The sequence below is a fragment of the Athene noctua genome, chromosome 1, assembly GCF_965140245.1.
Source record: "Athene noctua chromosome 1, bAthNoc1.hap1.1, whole genome shotgun sequence".
NCBI lineage: Eukaryota > Metazoa > Chordata > Aves > Strigiformes > Strigidae > Athene > Athene noctua.
This window is the reverse complement of record NC_134037.1, coordinates 81,911,645-81,917,770: the sequence shown is the minus strand read 5'-3', so window position 1 is coordinate 81,917,770 and position 6,126 is coordinate 81,911,645.

Here is a 6,126-nt window from a genome sequence, read left to right as displayed (position 1 = left end):
TTATATCCTGAAGGGTCAACTGCAGCTTTTATTTTTTGGTTACTTCTTCTTTACCAACTGTGTAGAATTAAGCTTCCATTTTTGCACAGATGCCATTGGTCCAAAATTTATGAGCTCATCCAATTGTCATCTCCTATCATTGCACTATCTTGCTGGTTTAAAAGTATTATTATTTTCCCATTAAAACAACTAGAAACCCCCTTCCTTAACATTTAATAGAAGTTATGCCTAGAAGGTGCACGTAGGACTGGTTAGACAACCAAGACCCCCTTCTCTCATCTTGGGCTTTTCTGAGCAAGGATTATCTCAGCTAAAGGTCAAACACAAACCCACAGCATACCAGCCCATGGTCCAAATGCTGGCCTAACTCAGTACCTCAGTATCTGCCTCCTTGTGCAGTGGAGAGCTGTCCAAGGGCTTGGTATGCTGTACATAACCCCTCTCCACAGCACACCTATGCCACTTGGAGCTGTTGTCCTTAGGAACAGTAAACCTTACATGGGAGGACCTACAGTGTACTGCCCGTTTGGGAAGTACCTTGGTAAATGCATGTACAGCTCTGAAGAGGCAAAACAGCTTCAGTCACCAAGAGGAAACAGCCCCAGCCAAAACACACTGTTTGCCTGCTGTTTCTGGGATGCAGAAATGTTCCTCACCTTTTCAAAAAACATCCCACTCCACAAAATGCACTTAAGGTGGAGTTTAGCTAGTGGAGCTGCTTGCAGAGAGGTGTATCAGACACAATTCCACCTATTGCACAAGGAAGTAGCATTACTAGTAAAGCTCCTCCCAGATTTGAGACTGACATTCTCAGGACAAAAGGCCCCTGATTCTTTTAGCTATTCTAAGCACATTTTCTCCACACCATGTTTTCTTCCCGTGGCAATATACTCCACAGTCTATTAAAAGTGGACTATCTGATGGTGCTTAAATTTTCATTCTCTAGTGGGATCTCTACTAAGATCAACATAAGGAACTTCAGAAACACACCCCCATCCACCCCACTTCTAAATACTGATTGCACAACAATACTTCAGTGTCCAGACATTTGATACAAAACAATCAAACAAATTAAAGATATTTTTTAAAGAAACTTCCACCATTATTTTTTCCAGGCAAAGTCTTTGTGTATTTGTTCTTCCAAAACGATGCTGTGGTATCTCAGAGTTTCTGAAGTGGCAGTGTAGGCACTGTACTCTTATGTTTCATTGAGTGCTCGTTCAAAACAGCTGTATGTTCTATATAAAACATGTTTACATAGTAAATGTACTTCCTGTAGACACAAAGAAATGTTAATGAATAACCATGCCTGCATTTCAAATTTTGCAGGGCTGTGGGAAGGATCAGTGCCTGACAAAATAGTTAATGTTCACCCACTTACTGGCACATGAAATCTGTTACTACAACTAATCCCTTACAGAGAAAAGAAAACATGGAAAACAAACTGGCGCTGGCTGGTTCTACTATGCTTTTTTTTTTTTTTTTTTTTGTAGAGAAACTGTGAGATGCATATACATGGGAGAGGAACAGAGGAGGTATTCAGTGAAGAATGCCAGAAGGCATGGACTCCTTTTGGTAGGCAAGGCTGTTGGCTTTAATTGTATATATTGTCTTGGATTCTCACCTTCAGAAAAAATGCCAGTTTGATCTCACACGGTTTTCACTACCCATATTTACATCCTATTGCCTGAGGCCCAGGGAAGGCAAACAACAGACATTTTCCTTTCAGTCAATTTGTAGCTGAAAATCTATATGGCTTAAAAGACTTAAGTAAAAGATCTACATTTATCCTTGAAAATTTTTAAAAAGCAAAAAATCAGGTGATCTGACCTATAGCATTGCCCCTAAAAAAGCCTCAAAAAGAAAACTGTTTTCTATTCTAGATGAAGTTCTGAAACACAAAAATATTAAAGAATTAAGAATTTGGTATATAGCTGGGAAGTCCCACACATGATCCTCACTTCCCTGTGAAGTAAACCACTAAATTAATTAGGCATTGCTACACAGCAATTTTATCTGAAATACACAGCTCTCTTTTCCAGCCCCCTGAAAATACACAAGCCTGAAAAAGAAGCACAGATAGGAACCAATCCACTTCAAGGGAAACCCAAACAGCATGGGGCAGATCCTTAGTGGAGTAAAGGATCTGCACTGAAGTAGATGGGACAGGAATAGTTTATGCCAGCCAGGAATCTGCTCTGCATCTGCAGACCAATTTATGAAAAAAAGGTGATACACCATACATGGACCAGATGCACTAATGTAGTATAAGGCAAAAACAAGCTCTGCTGGGGATGTTCCAACATTTCTACACAAGATTTCACAGTGTACAAAAATTACTTCATGTGAATGAAAATCTTTTTTAACTGCTACCACACTGCATGGTTTGAAAGTGCTACTGTGGACAAGGTTTTCAAAGGCCACCCAACAAGCAACGCTCAACTATATCTTCTTCACAGGGTGGCATATGAATAGCACATTTCAGTTTTAACAGACTGAAAAATCATTACCACAGAAATAAGGCTGAGACCTCAGAGCAATTTTCTCAATAAATACATTCCTTGACAATCATTATTTTTGTTCAAAAGATGCATTTTGCTTTTGAGATAAGATCTTTTGTGATATCACAGCAATTAACAAAGGACAATCTGCAATTTTTTCTTTTAGGAATGTCGGTATCTTCTTACGTTTGTAATAAACAATAACGTTAAACTAATTAAATTTAAATAACTAATTCTCTTAAACTACCTGAGGAGAGGGGGAGTTGTGAACTTCTGACAAATGTGAAAAGTCCTCAGTAAGTAATGTGGTGAATGTGATGAACCTCTATCTAATAACTAAAATGCTGTTTGCAAAACATTTTTTCAGAGGTGTTCAATCTCTCCAAAAGTGATCTGAAACAAATGAGAGAAAAAAGTTTCACCAGAAGCAACAGACACAGTTAAAGGCACAGATAACAAAGCTGATGAAATCAGAAGTTGATTTCTTTATATACATTCTAAGAAAAGAGATAAGAAAGTAAATGTCAGGATGCAATGCTATTTTGAATTACCAAACATTGCCACCATGTGTTCACTTCAAAGACTATCAGGCTGCCTGAAAACATCTAGATGATAAGTATTAAAAGATAAAGTAAATCAAATTTGTTGCTCTCTTTTCTAAAATGTTTCTGTAGAATGCAAGTGATGACAACTCCAAAAAGATTTTAACTTTTAGACACTTGTGTTACATTTGTATAAGAACACATGGTTCTCTTTCTAACCCCTCCTACCATCATTGTGGAGAGCACTAAAGAATAACAGAAAGAATGACAGAGAAAAAATAATGGATAAGCTTTGCTTCCAGACACAGATGCCTACCATAGTTCATATTTCATTGCATTTGTGCAGTGCCACCTCAGTAAACTTCTAGTTCATCTTGATGGTCCTAGAATGTACCAAGACCCAAAAATGTCCACAGAACTACAAACAAATTATTTCAGAGATTGACTTTTCTTCAAACCTTTATGTGCATGAACATTCAAATAATAAAGACAACGGATTCAGAGGACTTCCTACATTAATTTTTAATAGTTCTAATGTAAGCAACAAAGGATCTCTACTCTTACTTGAAAACTATCCATTCCAATTTGAATTAAGAGCATTTAATTTCTTATTATTTAATACCATCTCTCACCTGGAGACCCCCTTTGGGGTCGAAGACAAGCAGAACAACTGCATCTGGTTACTAAAAAGGTAAAACAATTAGAGATGCTCTTCTCATTTAGATGGGATATTCAAGAAGATGCGAAGGAATTCCAATGACTTAGCAAAAAAGATGGATACCTGATTTTCTTCCACGCTTTCAAAACTTCTGTCATAAATTCTTTGAGTTGGGATGCCTAACATTAACTTGTAAGATCAGGAAGTATTAGCAACACATTCTAAGCTATTTTTAATTAACATATATGCACATACACATATAAATTGATTAACTGAACTCAGAAGAACTGACTGAAGAACCATCACTCCCCCCATCAGCATTATCCTGGTAAACAAAATATTTCACTCACTTTCCTGAGAGGATGCTGCAGATTCCACATCTATGTCTGTACAGATTCACTGAAAGAATACTAGCTCCAGGAAAATAGAGCACTCAGGGAGTAATAACAATTAAAACATGCAAAGTAATGCTTGGATGAAATACCACACTTGCAAGAAAACATTTTCTGGGTACAATTCTAGATGTTTGAAATTTCAAGAATGAAAGAATTCTGAAAAAAGACTGAACAACGAATTGAATGTCTAATGGAAACTATGCAGTTTTGGACAGCTCAGAATGAATTCCCTTTAGGACAACAGAAATCAGAACACTTGCATTTAAATGTTATCTGTTTTGTCAGCATTACTTGTGTGTGTACCCACTGGGTTTCTTTGGTTATTCCAAGCTTCTTTTGCTCTCAAGAATACTGAGCTTCCAGAGTCTCAAGATTTTTTCTAATATCTTAAAAATCAGTGACTCCAAACAGATGGCAAAGGTGAACAACTGGAGAAGTCACTTCAAGTAACTGATAAAGCACAAACCCCATGATCTTTACCATGTCTCTTGCCATTTGCTCATCAATGTGTATTGTAGAATACACACTTATTCTCTGGCTCTGTTCTGCAAGTCCTTTAACAGCAGGAAGAAACCATAAGCCCCGCATACAGCTCTGCTGGTAAATGACAGTATTAGGTCAGAATAAATTGGATTGTCCCAGTCTGTTGCAGATTTGTTTAACAATAGGTGGTAGGAGCGTTCCCACCAAAGAGCTTCAGAGGTAGGAAAACAAACTGGAAAAGGATCTTTGACAAAATTGCTAGAAGACCATCATGTTTCTTACTGCAGATCTAAAGCAGCAAATCACATCTATGGCACTAATTCCAGGAGAAACTGCCAGTGTGCTCCATCTTAGGTAAAAGAATATGAAAAGAATAGCATGCAAGATAATTTTAGCAAAGTTTAAATACGGGAACAAAAGGAGAACTTATGTTGTTGAAAACATACAGCTGTGGTCTGTAAGGTGCTTTTCTGTACATGAGCATACTTTCAAAAGGAGAAAGCATGTACTTTTAAACCATGACTGTGGTTTAATTTCTTCATCTCTTTCCTACAATAAATATTTAAAGCTTAAATAATTTTTTTGCCTTACAATACTTATCACCCACCCGTTTACAATATTTATCACCATCAAATCAAGTGTTGTCATAAATGTCACTACCAAGCTACCCTTAGCAGAAGTTAATATGTCTGAGCAAAGTCAATGGGTACAAAATAAGCCTTCAAAAATATAATTAGGATTAATTCAGGTGTTAGAAAATGCTGACATTTCAGACTGTGGCTCATATACTACATTTGATACATTATTCTCTATTTCTAGTTTTAACCTTTTTTATCTAGTTCACACCTTGTCACATCATTCAGTTCCATAGTAACAAAAACCCCTTGAAAAGTGTCATAGTTAAATTTCAAACACACACAATATATTGCAAGAGTAGCATAAAGGAAGCAATATGATCTTAGTTTATATTCATCCCCCACACCATATAAACCAAACTAGTCATTCTCTCACTGCGATTTCCAGTCAAGAAACATTGCAAAGAATCTTACTGAAATGTAACTTGAATCTCTAATCCTTTGTAGAGCCAAACATTCTCCAGACATTACCCTCTGGTTTTACTCTCCATAGGAGAAGGCAAATGGATAAAGATTGGTGGCCTTCTGTGAATCTGTTCTTTAACTGATGAATTCCTTTGAAATTCTATTCTTTGTGGATGAGAAAGGGGAAGAATTTATTTGGAAAAAATAAATTATGCAAATTAATGTTGTGTGCAACAAGAGGATAACTTTTTGACCCACAATAAATATGTGTCTGTGAGTGTGTGCATATGAGTGCTCGTATTTAATCTGCATGAAATTAACTCACTAACTAGATATGTATTGTAATGAGCAGATGAAATTAAACAAAAAATATTGTGCAAAAGTTATTCCATCCTGCCTGCTTTAAATCCTGGTATATAAACAAATGGTTACTGTCTTATCAGCTCTACCTCAGTGCAAGATCTGACTCTGTTTTAACTAATAACAACAACCACAGCTGCCAATGAG